Genomic DNA, 21824 nt, shown 5'->3' on the forward strand with positions numbered 1-21824 from the left:
GTCTCACGGGGGCCTTGCGGATAACCTCTTCCCGCCTGCTGCTGGAATTGCTGCTGACCCGCCATTTCCCTAAGGAAGCGGGTATTGTCTGCGGTGGCATTCACCAAGGCGGCAATCGCCTCGGCTAACGTGGGAGGAACTGGAGGTGGGTTTGGGGTAACATCCCGTCCCCCAGAAGTTCCTGCTGCGTCCTGTCCTCGAGTCCTGGTCGGCATCTGTGGCAAAAACATTTGAAGTAAACATAATGTGCCAGAGAAAACCTTCCATTTTACATTACTATAAAAAGTAATGATACAGACTCGATATTTCATAACAGGATACAATACCCATTATACAAAAGTTCAACCTATTATACAACAGTACACCCTACAATACCCTACCATACACTACTCTACTTCTATTACACCTTTATTCCTGCTTGCCATTACTCTTGGCGGCTTCATCGTCAGGTGTGGGAGTCCAGACATCAACCAACCTCAAAGAAGGAGGGGGCTCAAAAAGGTCTAACTCCCCACCCAGCGCACGTCCCGCAACGTGAGATGGTCCGGCTTCCGCCTCAGCAGGTTGTGCAGGCTCACTTGGGTGTAGATGTGAGTATAGTATATGGACTTCCTCATGCAACGTATTGCAGTAAACTTGCAGGTCATCGACAGTCGAGCTAAGTTCTTTAATTCGGGCCTGAGCCCTTGCTTCCTTAGCACACATTAGCAAACGAGACTGTACAGCCCAGTCAAGTGCTAAGTCTCGATCAGCGAGCTGATCCTGCAAGTGTCGGATGTCCCTTCTCAGTTCATTGATTCTATCCCCGTCGGCGACCCAAGCATCAGTTCTATGTTGCAGCGCTGCTTGAAGTCGACTCACACGGGCTTCAAGATCTCCGATGGGGTCGTTACTTCCACTGCTGCTGCTTTCATGTCGGGGAGCCAATTGATGCCGAGGCACCCCAATTGGTCCCGTAGACTTGCGTGCCGTTAGCCTGGTGCGTGGCGGCATCTTTCTAAGGGGGAAAATGTTATTAGTATAGTGCTTAGCATGATGCATGTATAATTACAGAATCAACCTTAGTCGATTCAACCTTCTATACGTTGCACTCTTTCTGTCTGGTCTTTAAGATAGACTCTTCAGAATACTCAGGTAAGAAGAGAAAAGAATTTTTAGGTAAGACTTTTGAAAATCCTTTTTGAAGATGCCTCAATAATATCTGCAAAGAAGGGCTACGCTCCGATACCAGCTGTGACAGAACCTCCCAAGTAATTAGGCCCACCTACAGTTGTCCTTGTCCAACGGACCTCAGACAACCCTGTAGGTGCCCCTGAACTACTCGACAAGCTCGGTATCTTTCCTTACCTCACCAGGAACGTTTCACCCGTCTTGCAGACATTACAGAACATCGGAGATAAAGACATGCGGAAGCAATTACATAAACTTACATTTATTTCAAAAGCAAGCTTGAGTTATGTTATTACAGACCAGAGCTAAATAGTGAGTGCAGAGTAGTAATATTATACAAACCAGGGAGGCACAAACTCCTCCCGAGAGCTAAAAGCAAAAGATCTTAAGTGGAGGACCGAGTCCTCCTGCACTTCAGTCTTGTTTTTCCTCGTTTGGTACCACCTTGGAGCAAAAGCAACAAAAGTTTGTCGCTTCCTCACCTAAAAACAACAAAGGGATAAACCCTGAGTATGGAATACTCAGCAAGTCTTACCCGACTAAGGAAAAGACTCTCAAGGGTATGCTGGATAAATAGGAGTCAAGGAGAGGCTTTAGCAAAAATCAACTTATAGTTTTGCAGAAGAAGCTTACTAAAGTGAGTCCTTACTTTCCATCTTTTAATGCCATCTTAAGTATTAATAGACTCTATTTGCATCTAGTCTAATTTCACATCAAAACAAGACAACATTAGTTTTATCCATAGTGTTCACATTCTGACTCTAGGTTGCAGGGAAGTGACCAAGTCTTCATAACCGCGAAGGTACAGCGATCCGAATCGATTATACTCAGCTGAGGATCTCCAATCACACGACATATGTAGCACTTAACCCTTGCATATGTCAACCCGCCACCGAGGTTCTTAAGACCGGACCAGGTTCACGCAGACCGAGAGCACAGATACACCACCGTCCAGCCTCTTGCCACGGAGGGTACACGCTACTCTCGCCACCGCTCCACGCCCATCTCGTGTTATCTTATTCCGGCCTTAGTCTGCCCGAGGCAAGGCTTACCCATGACGAGACATGTGACCAGTTAAAGGGTCCTCGGTCAGCACGCCTACATACGCGTTAATCCTTAACCAACCTGGGTAGAACATCACCTGTTCCTACCCCAAGTTTCAATTTAAGTATTTCCATCCTTAGGAATGTGTCTGTTCCTGAGGATGAAAGAGCATCACAGGGAACTTTGCAGTAAGATCCCACTATTGCTCCAAATGAAAATATTCTTGCAGGTAGAAGCCATCCTCTCCATGGTTAAATTGAGGACAACTTCTATCCACAAGATCTAAGCAAGGCTAAGCATTTTTGTAAATCATATTTTTGATACTTCACAGAAGTATCTATAAGGGTATGGATATCAAGGAAAAGCAATGCATCAAAGGGTTTCAAGTAACTCCTATGAACCTAATGCGCATTTCACTAGACTTAAGTGTGCAAAAAGTATTTAAAACACAAGGAAAGGGGTTGCATGCACCGGGGCTTGCCTTCGTTCACAGGTGAATCAGGCTCAGATCCACAGATGTCAAAGTAGAAATGATTCCCGGCCTGAGACTCCGAAGGTGGTGGTGTCTCCTCTTCGGTAACTTCGATTTCTTCCTCACGTTCTAATCATAACCATACATATGTATAAGAATGGATGCTATGGGATGCTCATGAGGATGCAAAGATAGCATAAACTTATTATTTATGTATTGAATACAACTTTCCTTCACGGAGTTCCGGGAACTTAGGGTTTCCGGAGTCGGTAAAGGAGTTCATAGGGCAGGGGGGTGTTTTGGGGTTTGGTGATCAAACAAGGTCCAAATCAATTCAAACTTTACCCAAGGCTTCTAAATATTATATAACACTCATATAAAAATTTTGGGCATTTTAGGAATTACCATTTGTTTTCTAAAAATCTATAACCAACATTTTTAACCACTTTAAATACCCTAATATTTCTTACTTACACTAAAAATCACAAACTTATTTTTACTAAATTCTAAGGAAAATAACAAGCCTAGGAAAATTAGTTTTACAATTTTAGCATTTTTCTACATTTTTCTACACATTTCTAAAGTTTTCCTGAAAAAGAAAAGGAAAAGGGTTAAACAGAACTGGGCCGGATTCAGCCCAGCGGCCCAAGTCCAGGGAGGAAAAAGGCGCCCGCGCGCCCCGCGCCCTGGCGGTTTTGCAGAACGACCCCCGCGTTTCAGACTAACTGCGAATGAGCCCTTTCACTATTCCTGTGTGTCGCTGACCGATCACAAAAAGGCCCCTGCGTTTCTTTCTATTTCCGATTGGAAGTCCACGACGGCGCTCGCGCACCGCCGTGCTCCGACGAGCAAGCAGACCGGCCAGAAGGGGCAACGGCTAGGGTTTTTGAGCAGCAGACACCAAATTCAAGTCCCAAGGACTCTTTCCCCCCAATCAATTTCATACTTGGTGATATGCCAAGCTCTGCCCGCGAGGACAGTGCACGGCGCGGATAGGTGTTCGTGTTCCAATCAATTCATGGCAGTTAAATTCAATTGGATGGTTTGGAAAGCATCAAGGACACACGAGAATGTTAGAACAAGCAACAGAGCAACATGAACTGACCTAATTTGGGCTGGCCACGGTGAGACTTGTTTCACGGTGGCGGAGAGTGAGGTTGGGGAAAATTCCGAATTCGAGCGGATGAGTGGATGATTGTGGCTGATTAGCGGTGGTTAGCTAGCGAACTACCCCACGGAGCTGGACACGGGCTCAATTTATAGGAAGGATGGGCGGTGGTCGCGAATTTGGACGAAACACGCGGTGGTCGGAGGTGAAGAAGAAGCACTGGCCGCGTGAGTTCGTGGCCAACGGCGTGGCAGTAACTCCGGTGAGCCACGGAGACTTCAGAGGAGGTCACGGCGACACGGTAAAAGAGTTGAGCCACGCGGCGCACGGCCGGGAGGCGGCGGTCGACGGTGAACATATCCACATCCGCCGCGGTAACGATGGTACGGTGGCCGGAGTTGTTTAATGGCTGAAGTTTATCCCCGGTGGTGACCTCCAAGCGTTATCCACACGGTCCGCACGAATCACAGCAACGGATCGACCACCGGCGACGACTTACCAGCGACGAGCCCACCGCGCTGGCAACCTGATCCACTCGGGTCTACTGTACCATGGCAATCCTCATTCAGAGCACCTGACAGCCGGAGTTGAGGGTCGATTTTCTCCAAATTTCACTTGGCGACTCACCCAAGTATCTGCATCAAAGTTGTAGTGCTACTTACCAACTACAATTCAACTATAGGGGCTACACTTATTTGAGCACTGGATCAAGGTCAAACTGGCTCTCAAACTTGGGTCTAGGCCACTATTAGTCTGAAATTCAGACAATACTAGCCTGACAGTCCAACTTAGGTTGAGATTTTCTTCAACTTTTCCTTAACAACAATGCCCACACCTTTAAGCAAAGTTGTCCTCCTATGTTTGGCCTTCAACTTTGATGTGGTGACCTAGGGCAAAAACCCTATGCTTTGAAAGTTACAAGGGCTCAAAGTTGTGCTCACAACACTGATTTCAGACTTAGGCTATATAGAGGTCAAGTGGTACTTTTTGCAAATAAACCCAAAACTTAGGGTTTTGCTTTCAAGTCCACATATTTGTGGACCAAAGGACTTAAGATACTTATTTGGCTTGGTTTTTGCACTTTAGTCCAAAAGTGGACTAATTTTGCACATAAGCCCCTAGGGTTTGGTTTCAGGGTTTTCCAGGGTTTCAATTAGGGTTTCTGGTATCCCAGGGGTATAAAAGTGATTCAAGTTTATTCTTAGGGTCATTTTATGACTTTTACCCTAAAGTCTTTGGGTTTTCTTAACTTGGGTTAGGTTTTACCCATATAATCCCTATTTAGGGTTAAGTTCCTTAACCAGGGTTCTATTTGCAAAACACTTAAAACAATACAACTTGTTTGAAATTTTTGCCTAGTGAATGCACTCTAGGTGTGTCAAACATATGCAATGCCAATGCTTATGATGCCATGCTCAAGTTTTAGTTATAGTAACACCAGGGGTGTTACATGCCCCATGTAATCCTCTCTGTCAGGCAACCGATATCGAAGCTACAACATAAAGAATACAAATACAATAGTTTGAGTCATAGAATTACAATATTAAGAAACAGAATAAAAACAATAAAGAATTCATACCCAAACGTCATGACACACAAGTTCCTGTCTATCGGTGTGGTTTCGTTCCTTTTTATCTTTTACTCATCCCAGGTACTGACGAGCACCTCATTGACACTATCTTCGTCTGACACCTTCACTATACCAGGGTAGTGAAGGTGGCAAAGAGAACCCAACGTAAGGTTAACCTAAGTGTGGTGTCCCTTGCCGTCAAAGGACAGATCCTCCCAATTCCTACATTACACAAAAACATTAACCATACTAATAATAGTTATATGAGACAAGTTAATATATTACACTCACCGATCTCCATGAGGCATGATTAAGATCCTATCAGTCTCTCGCTCTATCGAGTGACGAAGCTTTACTGAGTGGCTTTTTCTTGAGCGACGTGTGCGTGTCACTGAAGAGCATCCTGAGCCATCATCCATCGGTTTGTCAGCCGGTTGGGCCTATTGGCCCCATTGGTCCCACACCTGTTGCTGCTGTCTGTGGTGGTCCCACTGGTCCCATGGCTGCTGATGCTGTGCGGCCTGGTCACATGTCGCGTGTTGCACCTACTCATTGTGCTACACCTCCTCAATTTGCTGCTCATCCTCATTGTGCTGCTCCTCCTCATTGTGCTGCTCCTCAGTGTGCTGCTCATCCTAGTACATACGACTCAAGATTTAGATACAGGTAAATATGTAAACAAATTTATTTGTACAAGATATGTTACCTCATCTCCATGTACAACGCTCAACAGCTCTCGACGTCTGCTGCTGCTTGAAGAACTGCCCTGAAATAGGCCCAGACCCTTGAACAGCCCCTTGAACATCTCTTCTGATTTCTTTAGCACACAACTGTCTGTAGAAATAGCTAACTTCAGCTAACGTTTTCCACACAACATCGGAAATGTACCCACGAAACATTACAGGCATGAGCCTTTCCATAATTATGTGGAAGTCATGGCTCTTCAGTCCATTCATCTTCATTGTCTTCAAGTTCACAAATCTTCTAAAACCAGCAGCATAACCATTGGGGAATTTCATATCCTTCATCCAATTCATCGCTTATTTCCGTTGCTTAGGTTTCAGACAATAGTTAGCTTTTGGTTTGCCTCCATTTTCTCTAAGCACTTGGGTTGGAAGATCACATATCACGACTAAGTCCATGCGTGCCTTGTCATTGTCTTTCGTTTTATCAGGGAAATCCATGCATGTATTTATGAGGGCTTGGCAAAAGTTACTCTCTTGATGCATGACATCGATGTTGTGCATCAAAATCAATGACTTAACATAAGGAAGCTCCCACAAGCCACATATGTGAGTCCAGTTATGCTCATCACCAAAACCTTGATACCTTTTCCCACTTTTGTTTGGGACAAGTTTCCTATGCTCTTCTGTAATTTCTATCCCACTACGTCGCTTGGGCAGTCCCTTCGTGACGATGGTGCCCTTCCTAAACTCCTTTCTCTACCTTTTGAAGGGGTGATTGAAGGGTAGAAAACATCTATGGCAATCAAAGTAACATATATTGCCACCAGCACTAAGACGAAAACAATCTGTATCTTTAGCACAATAAGGACACGTCAATCTACCATGCACGCTCCATCCAGAGAAATACCATACACCATAAAATCATGAACCAAGAACAGATATGCAACACGAAGATTGAATTTCTACTTCTTGAAGCAGTCATAGGCTTCCACTCCTTGCCATAGCTTCTTTAACTCTTCAATCAGTGGTTGAAGCATCACGTTGAGGCATACGCCAGGATGCATAGCCCAGGTATAACAAGACATAGGAACATAAACTCATATTTCATGCAAAGAGCAGGTGGAAGGTTGTACTATATGGCAATGACATGCCAACATGAATACGACGCAACGGTCATATTGAAAGGCGTGAAATCATCAGTTGCCAAGCCGATACAAACGTTTCTTGCATCACTGGCAAACTCTGGATTAAAGTTGTCAAGAGCCTTCCATGCATCACCATCTGACGGGTGCACCATTAACCCATCTTGTCTATCCGTACAATCTTTATGCCACCTCATGTGCATAGCGGTCTTCCTCGAGAGAAACAAATGTTTCACTCTAGGAGTGAGAGGCATGTACCGAAACTGTTTATGTGCAACCTTTGTCACCACCTTCTCCCCATCTTCATTAACAAGCTCCATGTACCTCGACTTCCCACATTTTAAGCATTTCTGCTCTCTGCCATGTTCCTTCCAAAAAAGCATGCAGTTGTCCTGGCAAACATCAATCTTCTCATACTCCATACCAAGACCTTCAAGCAATTTCTTAGACTGGTACATGTCTTTGGGCATCTTGTGACCCGTAGGAAGAACCTCGCTAATCAAATCCACGAGCTCTTTGTAACAATTAATAGAGAATGCAAACTTGGATTGGATTGACATTAGTCGTGTCATGAATTCGAGAACGGTCACAATGATGTGCCCATGAAGAGGCTCTTCTGACACTTTGAGGAGGTCGAAGAACTTCTGAACCTCCGGTGTTAGTGAATCATGATGATCTAGGGCCAATTCAGGATGTAGATTCTCAAGCACATGGTCCATCCTATCAACATCATCACCGCTATCAACTTCTACTTCTGCTGCTTGTTCAAGGCGTGACTCCCCGTGGAGATACCAGACCTTATAGCCTGGCACAAAACCATGCGAGCACATGTGTAGTGTGACCTGCCTCTTGGTGTGGCTCATCATATTTCTACATTTATTGCATGGACACCTAATATTATCTATTTGTGACAAAGTAGCTACATGGTCCAGAAACATCTTAGTCTTGGCAAACCATTCACTTGTGTGACACCCACCCTTCTTGAAACCTTCATACATCCAATCACGTCTATCACCCATTATTGTTGTTGTGTACGTACGAGTAAGAGTGCGTGTGAGACATTCATGTTTCTACATGTCACACATACCATATATGGTATATATATAGTTGCAACAATGAGGTAGTATAATCAATACGTACATACATGACATTCATCAATTAACAATATTTACAATAATTAATATTTTCAATAATTATTACTTGGATAACACATCACATTATTGACCATCAAATTCATTAACTAATAACATCAAACCACACAGTTTATATTTGCAACATAAAATTAAAAATATCAACTACAATGTATAAAGTCATATGAAGACTAATAACACTATCAATTAATAGATTTAAACTAACTCTAATCACATAAAAGTTAACTCCCATTAGCCACAAAAAACCGATGAAAATAATCACATATTCATTTACATTTAGGTATAGGATTATACCTCGACGAATCGAACGCGTACCGGATGGCGAGCCCTCGAGGGTGGCGGCTCGGGGGCGGCGACGCTCGAGGGCGGCGATGATCGAGGGCGGCGGCGCTCAGGGGCGGCTGCTCGGGGGCGGCTGCGCTCGAGCTCCGGCGGCGGTGTGAGGTTTGATTTGTGAAGGAGATGAAATGAGCCCGCGCGTGCGGGGCGCTGGCTCATAAAAGTTTAATCCCCGTCGACCAGAGTTCGGGGCCTACGGGCATAAGTTAATCCCCGTCTACATGTGACTTGGCCGGCGGGAGTTAATATAATCCCCGTCGGCCATGACATAGGCCGACAGGAATAAGTTAATTCCCGTCGGCCTGTGCCTTGGCCGATGGGAGTTAATATATTGCACGTCGGCTGTTAGGTAGCCGACAGGAATTACCTTATCCCCATCGGCCTTTGCCCTGGCCGACGGGAGTTACCCTGGCCGATGGGAATCTTTAGAATTCCTGTCGTGAATGTAAATTCTATGGAACTTTATGTTATGTGACAACTGTTCTACTGGTGTGATTGAATATAAATGTGATGATTTATTAGTTGGTGTGTTACAATAAGTTAATTTGGGAAAGAAGTTTAGGAAACTAGTTAAGCTACTCATATCTTTAATCTAAGTCTTAGGTGACTATCACTAGTGAAACTAAGTTCTAGTAATCCTTTGAGATGTACTGCTTTCTTGATGCTTGTGCCGGACCTTATTGAATTAGAAAGTTAGTTACATGTGTTCTATCACCTTTTCCAAGTATTGAATTTTAAAAAGTGACAAGTCTAAGGGTAACAACCTATTGATATTATGCTTTAGCTTAAGGCTTGGGTTTAGTTATGATTTCCAAATGTTTGAATTAGGTCCCTCTAGCTCGAGGATCATGATTGTTGTTAATTCAAAGGTATCGAGTGTTTGCCTAGGAGTTGTAATGCCTTACTAGTAATATATATTACCCGCTTCGGCATAGTGTTATTATCTTGTATTGTTTATGCTTATTCTCACTCATATGCATTATGCATATCATATATGTACGTTAATTGATCACGAATTACGAAGGACATGGGATGGATTTATCTCAAGTGAAGCTGATGAATGAACCTGAAGCTGGATTATCTAATCGAGTGCTGGATTGGGAGACACTCGCCAAGTGAGTGTCATCTAACAACACTAACCTAGTGTTACTCGAGCAAGCCCCGGTGCAGTTGCCACCTCCTTGTTGTTATAAAACTTTTATCACTTATATGTTGCATTAGGTGATAGGAGTTGAGTGATAAAATAATTGATGCATTGCCATTCCTTGGAATTTGATTATCTTCCTTGATACCTGTTTTACAAAGAGAACTAATGAGGCTTAGCCCTGCTTAGAAAAACTAAAAGTTGTTTCTTTAAACAAATGATGTGGAACACTATTATCGACTTTTTGTTTCAAAAATCAAAGCAAACTTATGGTGATGATTCCCCTTCGGCCGGAGTGGGTTCATCATTCGAAAAAGAGTACCCCTGTCGGGTACCAAAAATGGGAAAAATGGTTTAAATAAATCTAGACTAGACATTTAACAAGAAAGGTCACCCGTCTGTGTCACTTAAGGACCGCATGATTGTTGGCCTGCTGATCTAGGACCCTTTAAATGGCCACATGCCTCATCATGGGTAAGCATAGCATCGGCTGGACTAATACCAAAAAGGTCGGCCTGCAATGTGTAACACCCCTGGAGTTACGGGCACTAAAACTTGAGCATGACATCATATGCATTGACATTTCATTTTGTTTGTTACACCTAGAATGCATCCATTAGGTAAAACTTCAAAACAAGTGTGATGTGGTGGCTTGAAATATTCTTAACCCTAGGATAGGGTACTTAACCCTGGGATTAGGGCATGTGGGTAATGGGAAGCCAAAATGAGTAATACCTCAAAAGTCATTGGAAATATTCATAAGAGATCAAGTTTGATGGATATGAGTGGCACAAAAACCCTAGAGTACTCAAAACCCTAAAAGGAACTCTAGAAAATCCTAATTTGTACCCTAGGGGTGATTTCAAATTCTATACAATTTTGGACCAAAGTGTATATATAAAAGTGGTAGAACATCAAAAACCAAGCAACTTTTACATTGGAGAATTTTCAAGTAGTATGGAGCAATTTGGACTTAATTGAAAAAGTCCCAAGAACACCCATGTGTTAAACTCTGAAATTTCAGTGAGATTAAGCTAACTTTGGAGTCTTGTATTTCTTAATTCATGAGAATTTTGTCCTAGGTTAATCCATCAAACTTGTAGAGCCATGATAGGAGTACAACTTTTTTAAGTGACTAAGCATTGGTGCTGTACAAAAATTGGAGAAAAATGAGCCTGAAGTTGGAATGTCAATCACCACTGAAGACTGAAACTTAGCTGACAGTGAGTTCTGATGAACTTTGGAGTTGATTCAAGCTTGATCGAGTGAGCAAATGACCAAGGTTCCTATGGTCGAATTGGAGCTGGTATATAGGAGATTAACTTTGTTACAAATGGATTAGGGAGTTGCCACATAAAAATTTGTGAAAAACACCCCTGAAGATGCTCTATCAGACAGGCTGATGAAGGTCCTGATGGTACAATAGCCTGACAAAGATCGTCAGATACATCGCACCTCGCCGCCGGTGATCCCCACTCGTGGATTCGCGCCGGCTGTCACGATTCGTGCTCGGCACAAAGTGGATAACTACAGGGGATAAAAGATCTCGCGGGGAGATGGATTGGGTCGTGGACAGTAGCTTATCGGAGGGCTTGGGGGCTGTGCGACGTGGCCAAACGGTCGTGGTTGTCAGAGGTCGCCAGTGGTCCTTTACCACATAGTCGTAACCGTGGCATGCTCAGAATTACTCTCCCTGCGTTTGTAGGCCGTCGAGCGCCACGGCGTGCTCGCCAGTGCAATGCCTTGTCACCACCGCCCTCCAAATCCCTTCCAAATTCGGAGTAACCATGGCCAACCTCTATAAATTCAGCACCTCCCTTGCTTCGACTCATCATAACGAACCCAATGCAACTCTAACCTCGCCCGGTCATCCACCATAGCCCGAGCAATTCCGTTTTCCCCCAAATCGGTTCTCCGTGCCGCCTTTAGCATCTCGCCGTGGCCAACCATCCACAAGTTGGTTCATGCTTCTCTGCTTGGTGTTCTAGCATCCCTTGAGTCCCCTGTTGCTAGTAGGCCCGCTTGATTGAACTAGACCACGCTGAATCATCGAGAACACCTCAGTTTTCCCTCGAGTCTCGTCGTCGTCGTGGGCAAAAGAACTCCGGGCTGGACTAGTTCAATTGAGGGATGGATTAGGATAGCTAGGGGTGGAATTAGATGTAGACCGACTTAGGGCGTGAATGGTTTGGTGTTGCGGCTAGTGCAAGCTCACCGGAGCGCGCACGCCGTCGTTCACCGTCGGGGACCTAGAGTTGTGAAGAGAAAGAAGTGTGAGGGGTTTTATGCAAATGTCAGAGAGACACATGAATAGTGCCGCAACTTCTTTGTTGGTTATTCAAAAGGCTGAGGGCCTCTGCGCATGATGGCCAGCGTGGGTGCACGCGAGCGTGTGTTTCCCTCATTGGTGGGCCGGATTGGGCCTGTTTGAGCCCAATACTGTTCCTTCGTTTTCCTTTTCTTTTTACTGCCAGGCTTGGAAATTTACAGGAAATTCTAGAAAAATGGTAAAATTATGGGACCAATTTTGCTAGACTCCTACAAACATATAGTATTTAATAAAAATAGTTCCAAGATTTTTAGTCGAAACCTAGATTTATTTAGCATTTAAAGATGCCTAAACCTAGCCTTTTAGAATTTTAGAATTATTTTGGTAGCTTCAAAAATCATAAAACTTTTTAGGTAAGCTTAGTTTAATGAGTAAAGCCCTGGGGTAAAGTTTGACATGCTTTGGACCTTGTTTGATCCCAAACCTAAGACAATAGCTTCCTAGGATATAACTGCCTAACCCTAATAGAGTACTAACTCAGGAAACCCTAGTAACTAGTATGTCCTGCAAAGGAAAGTTGTATTCAAGTTACAACTTATTGAGTTTCTATTATAACTGCATATTCATAGCATCACATAAGCATTCATGTATATGTATGGTTATGTATAGAAAACGAAGAAGAAGTGGTAGTCGAAGAAGAAGTTGCACCGCAAGCTGAAATTCCACCTATCGAGAACAACTTCTACTTTGATATCTGTGGGACAGACCCTGAGCCTCCTACAACACAAGGCAAGCTCCGGTGCATTTACCCTTTTCCTTGCTGTTTTAAACTCTTTATCACTTGAGATGATGCATTAGGTGATAGGAGTTGAGTGCTAAACTATTGTTGCATTTCCTTCCTTGGATCTGTTTACCATTCCTTGATACCTGTTTTACTTAAAAAGTTTTCTGATGCTTAGTCTTGCCTTAGAAAACAAAATGTTTTGTTTTCAACAAAGATGATGCTTCATATGGGATGGGAAGTTTTCAAAGAAAAGACTTGATGGTGAATCCATCATGGCCATGATGGGTTCAACATCGGAAAAGATGTACCTCTGCCAGGTACCAAACTTTGGGTTTTAAATGATAAAGACAAGACCGGGCATGCTGATTGAGGACCCTTTAACTGGCCACATGCCTCTTCATGGGTAAGCTTTGCCTCGGTCGGACTAATACTAGAGAGGCTGGACGGTGATGTATCTGTGCTCTCGGTTGGCGTGAACCCGTTCTGGTCTTGGGAAACCCCGTGGCGAGTTGACATATGCAAGGGTTAAGTGCTACATATGTCGTGTGGTCGGAGATCCCTAGCTGGGTATTAATCGATTCGGATCGCCGTTGCTTCTCGGACATGAAGACTTGGTCACTGACTTACACGTAGCATTCCAGTGAACTCAAAGAGGGATAAAAGATGGCTAGTGTAGGTCAAGTGCCTGAACTAGGAAAGAAAGAACTCTAAATGCAGGTAATAACTTAACTTGATAATAAAACTGGATTCCTAAGGATCCACTGTTAGTAAGCATTTCTGCAAACAGAGTCTTTGATTCTTGATCAGCTTTACCTTGAATCCCACAAGCCAGCATATCATTGATAGTCTTTTCCTTTGTCCGGTAAGACTTGCGAAAGTACACTCCGTACTTAGGGTTTTCGAACCCATGTTGTTGTAAGTGATGAAATAACGGAGTTTTGCTGTTTCTGCTCGAAGGTGGTGCCAAAGGAGGAGGCAGATCACTAACTAGTTGTGTGGGAGGATGTTTTACCTTCCTATTTTGTAATAATAAGTTATGCACTCATAACACCTGGTATTGTAATAAATACTCTCCTCATATTTTATGAATTTAAATTAAGTTATTGTAATCCGCTTCCACTTATTTCCTTACTCCGGCTATGTGTGTAATGTCTGCGTGTTGGGTGAAGCGCTCTTGGGCGACATGATGATGATACAGAAGACCGAACTTGTCGAGTGATTATGTGCATCTACATGGTTGTCTGAGGTCCTTAGGACAAGGACATTTGTAGGTAGGCCTAATACCTTGGGAGGTTCTACCAGAGCTGGTATCGGAGCAAAGCCCGTCTCTTCAGATATCACGAAGTACTTCAAAAGAATTTTTAAACACTTACTTTAAAATATTCTTTCATTCTTATCTTACCACTTTCTGGTAGTAAATTACCTTTAAAAGTCGGGTAATAGAGTGCAGTATATGAGGAAGTAAGGGATCAACGAAAAATGGATCCCATAATTATTAGGTTATGCATGCATCATGTTTAAACTATACTAAATAAAATTTCCCCCTCTTAAAGAGATATGGCGTGGACAAAAACTACCCAGCGCAAATCAACTGAACCTCAGGGTGTGCCTCGACATCACCTAGACTCCCGGCATGAAGGAAGCAGCAGTGGAAGTAACGACCCCATTGGGGATTTGGAGGCCAGAGTGCATTCGCGCTCTTTCGCTTGGGACTGTGAAGCCAAAGCTCTAGCTCGAGTAGCAGAACTTAGCGCATGCCTCGAAAACCTGCAAGCGTACTGCAACACCTTGCATGAAGAAGTGCATGTATTGTATGATCGGTTGCACCCGAACGTGCCACCTGATGTGGCAGTAATGGGAGCTGGACCATCTGGAATAGTAAATGGAGGATCTTATGGGGGGATTGACCTTTTTGGAGCCCCTCCTTCCATGAATCTTGCAGATGAACGGTATCCTGAAGCCGGCAGCGGAACAGCTAAGGACGAGGAAGACTAGAGTAGTATAGTCTAAGTAATGTACTTATGTAAAATAAGTAAGGAAGTCGAGTTGTATAATGGAGTATGTATAATTATTACTGTTCCACAATGAAATAAAGATGGTGTATGTTTGGCATGTTATATTTCCAAATGTTTCTTTGTCTCAGATGTCATCCCGGACCCGTGCACATGATGGGGCATGTACATCTCGCGGCGAGGAGGACACTCCCAATCCGCCACTGGTACCTCCTACCCTGGCCGAGGCTATCGCTGCCTTGGTCAACACCACCGCCGACAACACGCGCTTTCTGCGTGAAATGGCGGGCAACCAATTTCAACAACACGGAGGGAGAGTTCCCCCTCAAGGACCATGAGACACTACCTATCTAGAGTTCTCCGAAACCCGCCCACCGCTCTTCGTCAAGGTGGAGGAACCCCTGGAAGCTGACGAGTGGGTGCGTGTGATGGAACAGAAATTCAGGCTAAACCGATGCACCGAAGTACAGAAGCCCCTATTTGCCGCTCAGCAGTTAAGAGGCCCCACCAGCACATGGTGGGCAAACTTTTCCGCTATCCAACCTGCGGGACATCAAGTCACTTGGGAAGAGTTCAAGTTGGCATTTAGGGAACATTATGTTCCGGAGGGGGTGCTACAAATGAAACTAGAAGAGTTCATCCGACTGAAGCAAGGGGGAGATTCTGTGATGCAGTATCTGTAACACCAAAAATTCTATTTCTGGGATTTAGAGAAATTCTCCTAAGGTTTGGAATTAAGATATCTTTTAATAAGATTTTTTTGCCTCTGAGTTTAGTTTTCAAGAATAGATAAATAATAAGTTTAAAATTTTGATTTGGACTTTTGAAATTGGAAATCAAATGTTGACATGAAGAAAAAGAACTGAAATCCCTTCAAACAGTTTTCTAAAGTAGAGTATTTCCTCCATGGACTAGAAGATTAAAGAAACAATTAATAAATGAAATATAAAACTATGCATCTCATTCTACGTTTTCTGTATTGTTGCATTTGTGTCACAATCTTGAATTTGAAGAATGAATTTAAAACTTAATCTTGGAATAGAAATCAGAGAAAGAAAACAAGAAATAAGAATAAAAAAGAAGAAAGGGCTTCACCTACCAGCGTCACTACCGGAATTCGGCTCTTTGCCGAGTGCCGGCAGCTTTGCCGAGTGCTTTTTATCGGGCACTCGGCAAAACCGACTTTGCCGAGCGCCGCACTCGGCAAAGACCTACGCTCGGTAAAGATCTTATTTACCGAGTGCGGGACACTCGGCACATCCCATCACTCGGCAAAGACTGCTTTGCCAAGTGTCAAACACTCGGCAAAGACGGCTCTTGGCAAAGGGCCGTTAGCGGCCGTCTATAGCTGACAGCCGTCAGTCTTTGCCGAGTGCCACATATTGGGCACTCGGCAAAGGACGCTTTGCCGAGTGCCTTCTCTAGACACTCGGCAAAGTATATTTTTATTTTTTATTTTGTCTCCCAAACTTTTTGTGGTATGTTCCTACACTATGTAGACCTATATTTATCATTTGTGGACAATTATAACAGAGTTTTCAATCGTTAGTAGATTTAGTTCGTTTATTTGAATTTCTTCGGAAAATTCAGATTTGAACTGCAGGTAACTCGAAACTTGGAAAACCGTGCATGCAAAAATGATATTCATGTTACTTAGCATAAGTTACGACCGATTCCAGGAGCGGACCAGAAACTTCGAGCAACATGCTCACTAAACATGGTCGTGAACTTGCCATCCACATGTTTAAAAATTGTATAAAACACAAACAAAGTCAGAAAATCATGAAACTTGTCCACGTGTCATGATATCATATGTACAGGCTGTGATAAAAAATTGAAAAATTTTCAAGAAAACTATGACGCGCTATGTGTACAAACCTAAGAGATCCACATTGAAACTCTATGATTTCATGTGTAGTTCTCTTAGGTTTCTACACATAGTGTCTCACAACTTTATCCAAACATTCTAAATTTTTTATCACAACCTGTACATATGATATCATGACACGTGGACAAGTTTCATGATTTTCTGACTTTGTTTGTGTTTTATACAATTTTTAAACATGTGGATGGCAAGTTCACGGCCATGTTTAGTGAGCATGTTGCTCGAAGTTTCCGGTCCGCTCCTGGAATCGGTCGTAACTTGTGCTAAATAGGACGGGTATCATTTTTGCATGCACGGTTTCCCAAGTTTCGAGTGACCTGCAGTTCAAATATGAATTTTCCGAAGAAATTCAAATAAACGAACTAAATCTAATAGTTATAAAAAACACTTTTATAATTGTACCAAAATGGTACTTGTAGGTCTACATAGTGTAGAAACACACCACAAAAAGTTTGGTTGCCAAAAATAAAAAAATAAAATATACTTTGCCGAGTGCTGTCCAGTTAGCACTCGGCAAAGGCGGCTTTGCCGAGTGCCTGTCCGTTGGCACTCGACAAAGTCTGTAGAACACATCTTTGCCGAGTGCTCTACAACTAGCACTCGGCAAAGGCGTCTTTGCCGAGTGCCCGAGATCCGGCACTCGGCAAAGTTTATTTTTAAATTTTAAAAAAATCTTTGTCGAGTGCCGGATCGCGGGCACTCGGCAAAGAACATTTTAATAGTTGTTACGGCGCCCTCACTCACTCTCTCTCAATCTCACTCACTCGCTCGCTCGCTCGCCGCCGTCGCGCCGCCACCCGCTCGCGCCCGTGGCGACCACCGCCGCGCCCCGCCACCGTCATCGCGCCGCCGGCCTCCCGCACCCGCGGTGAGCACCGCCGCGCCCAGCACCGCCGCGCCCCGCCACCGTCGTCGCGCCGCCGGCCTCCCGCGCCCGTGGCGACCACCGCCGCGCCCACCACCGTCGCGCCACCGCCATCGCCGACCCAACACCGTCCCGTCTTCTACCCCGGTCCCTCTCCGACGAATTTAGTGAGTATAATAAGTTTAATTAGTTTAGTATATATTTATTGAGTTTATAGTATATGTGTTTAGTGGATTTAGTGATTTTCGTGAGTTTAATTAGTTTAGTATGTGTGTTTAGTGAGTTTATACTATATGTTTTTAGTGAATATAGTGACTTTAGTGAGTTTAATTAGTTTAGTATGTGTGTTTAGAGAGTTTATACTATTTGTGTTAATTTGGCATAATGTGATGGTGGATATGGATTCCGTTGAAATATGTGTGATGGTGGATATGGATGCCACTTAGATGTGACTTGCATTCATCGTGTCGTTTGTATATGTGCGTGTCAGCCATCGTGCTGTTAGATCTATTTGCAGGTTTTGGAAACCTCCCCGTACAGGGGAAGTGCTGCCGATTTTTTTTGACATGCTTGTTTATTTTTTTTACAGAGAAGATACTTGTCTTCCTAGCCACTGCGGGTCTGCCTGCACCGCGTCGCGTCGCCACTGCATCAACCCGCCACAGCCCCGCTAGCCTGATTCCACCGTCACCCTAGGTATAACCTCAATTTCCGCATCATGGTCGTAGATCACGTAACCCAGTTAGGCGTCTCCCGTTCGAAAGAGATACGGTGTAGATATGCAGATCTTTGCATATCTACAAATGTATCAGTTTCGAATTGTCCACGTTTTTTGGACAGCCCGTGGTTGCGTAGATGGTGTTAGTTTCCATGCTCTACTCCGGTTCGAGACAAAGTTTCGGCGTCACCTCCCTGTTGTTCTCCGGACAGTACACTCTCCCTGCCAGGACGTGTATCAGGAGAACAGCGGGGAGGTGCTCTATCTCGGATCAGAGTAGAGCATGGAAACTAACTCCATCTACACAACCGCGGGTGGGATTAGGACCTATCCTCACCTATTAGAAGGTAGGAACGTAGTGTACATGCATTACATGTCTATATTAAACTATACTCGGTTATATATGTTAGAGGATGGAGGACCGTGAGTGGATGTACACGGGCCGCGTTCGACGTAATGATGTCACCCCTGAATGGATTAGGAAGACCGATGCTTTCGTGGAACGGGCATTTGGCGAAGCTGCTAAAGGAGCTAGTCTAGTCCCTTGTTCGTGCAACAAATGTGCCAACAGGAAAATGAAAACAAAGAAGGTCATGGTAGAACATATTTGGAAGAATGGATTTACGCCGGACTATACTCGGTGGATCTTCCATGGTGAAGCGCATCGCACGAGAGAGGAGGTGGTGAGACAACGCGTCGAGGATTACGATGCTGATGCCGGGGTAGCGGACATGTTGAACGACTATCACGAGGCACAGTTCGCCGAAGGACGTATGGAGGATGAGCCAGAGGCGACCGCAAAGGCATTCTACGACATGTTTGACGCGGCACAGAAACCCCTTCACGGCAAGACAAAGGTTTCTCAACTGGATGCCATTGAGCATATAATGGCGTTCAAGTCGCAGTATAGCATGAGTCGAGACGCCATCGATGGTTTGTTAACAGTTATTGGCAGCCTGCTTCCGGAGGATCACGTTCTGCCAAAGAGCATGTACGAGGCACAGAAACTCCTTCGTGCACTCAAGATGACGTATGAGCAGATACATGCTTGTCCGAAGGGCTGCGTCCTATTTAGGAAAGAACACACTGAGGCAAAGTACTGTCCGAAGTGTAAATCGTCTAGGTTCATGGAGGTAGACTCTGGTGATGGATAGAAGAGGCAGCTCGACATCCCCGTGACAATCCTACGCCACCTTCCGTTCATACCGAGGATCCAGCGTCTATACATGACAGAGGAATCCGCGAAACAGATGACATGGCACAAAAAAGGCAAACGATACAATCCTGACAAGATGGTTCACGCATCCAATGGTGAAGCATGGACCCACTTTGATGCCATTCACCATGAGAAAGCCAAAGAGGCTCGTAATGTTCGTGTTACGCTGGCCACAGATGGGTTCAATCCCTATGGAATGACCGCTGACCCATACACATGTTGGCCCATGTTCGTTATCCCCATCAATCTCCCCCCCCGGCGTATGCTTTCAAAGACAGAACATATTCGTGTCGTTGATAATTCCTGGACACCCGGGGAATAAAATGGGTGTGTACATGGAGCCTTTGATTGATGAATTGGTCCGTGCTTGGGAGGAAGGGGTATGGACGTACGACCGAGCTACGAAGACAAACTTCAAAATGCATGTTTGGTACCAGTACTCCATGCATGACTTTCTGACGTATGGGCTATTTTGCGCCTGGTGTGTTCACGGTAAGTTCCCATGCCCAGTTTGCAAGGAAGCTCTTAGGTTCATTTGGTTGAAGAAGGGTGGCAAATATTCGTCATTCGATAAACATCGACAATTTCTCCCTCCTGACCATGCATTCCGACTAGACATCAAGAACTTTACGAAAGGTGTCGTGGTGATAGACCGCCCACCTGCAATGATGACTGGTGCCGAAGTTCGCCAACAGATAGATGGTCTCGTGGCCAACCCAGAAGGTGGTTTTGTGGGATATGGTGAGCAACATATGTGGACACATAAGTCGGGCTTGACTCGGCTCCCCTATTATGATGACCTGCTCCTTCCACACAACATTGACGTGATGCACACTGAAAAGAATGTCGCCGAGGCACTTTGGGCAACAATTATGGAGATTCCTGATAAGTCAAAGGATAACGTAAAGGCAAGAGTTGATCTGGCAGAGTTATGTGATAGACCAAACCAAAAGATGAAGCCGCCTAGTGGTGGAAAGACATGGAGAAGGCCTAAGGCCGATTTCGTCCTGAGCAGAGCCCAAAGGAAGGAAGTACTACAGTGGATCAAGATGTTAATGTTCCCTGATGGGTATGCAGCTAACCTTAGTAGGGGGGTGAACTTATCTACTCTGCGAGTCTTAGGGATGAAGAGTCATGACTTCCACATATGGATTGAACGAATTCTTCCGGCGATGGTTCGAGGCTATGTCCCTGAGCATGTCTGGCTAGCGCTTGCAGAGTTGAGCTATTTCTTCCACCAGCTTTGTGCAAAAGAGTTAGCTCGGACCATGATTGCAGACTTGGAAAGGATGGCACCCGTGTTACTGTGTAAGTTGGAGAAGATCTTTCCACCCGGCTTCTTCAATCCGATGCAGCATTTGATTCTTCATCTCCCGTATGAGGCACGAATGGGGGGGCCCGTGCAGGGACGTTGGTGCTATCCAATCGAGAGATGTCTAGAGACTATCCGAAAGAAATGTAGAAATAAATGCAAAATCGAGGCTTCCATTGCAGAGGCATACATACTGGAGGAGGTGTCAAACTTCACAACAACTTACTATGGTGACAAACTGCCGAGCGTGCATAATCCACCCCCTCGTTACAATGATGGCGACATTGAATCGAACCTCAGCATTTTTCGAGGGCAACTCGGAAGCGTGAGTGGTTCGACCACCAAGACCCTGAGACATGAAGAGTGGCGCCATATCATGCTATATGTATTGACCAACCTTGAAGAGGTGACGCCATACATGGAGCAATTTCTTCATGAATTCTGGCATCGATCAAGGGACCCAACTCCACAGGAATATGATACCCTTCTTGGAAAGGGTGCGGGAAATGGATTGCCCGATTTCATTTCCTGGTTTAAACGTAAGGTACGTGCTTAGTTTGTCATTTGAAGTTGCTCTTACATGCGAATAATATAACAATCTAGCGTGTTTGAACTTGCAGGGCCAAAGAGAGCCGTCTATGAGTGCCGAGTTGAGACAAGTAGCCAATGGCTTTGCCTATAGGGTCAGGAAATTTTCTGGGTATGACGTCAATGGATACCGTTTTCGCACAACAAGCTACGACCAAAGTCGGCCCAATCGAAAAACCACGTGTTCTGGAGTCTTTACGCCCGGGCTTGACGAGGTCGAGTATTATGGAAGAATTGAAGAAATATATGAACTCAATTTTTATGGTTCCAAACCTCTTACTCCAGTGATATTCAAATGTCATTGGTTTGACCCTGAAGTTACGAGACAGACACATTCTAATCTTGGGCT

Source organism: Zea mays, chromosome 6 (genome assembly GCF_902167145.1).
Source record: "Zea mays cultivar B73 chromosome 6, Zm-B73-REFERENCE-NAM-5.0, whole genome shotgun sequence".
NCBI lineage: Eukaryota > Viridiplantae > Streptophyta > Magnoliopsida > Poales > Poaceae > Zea > Zea mays.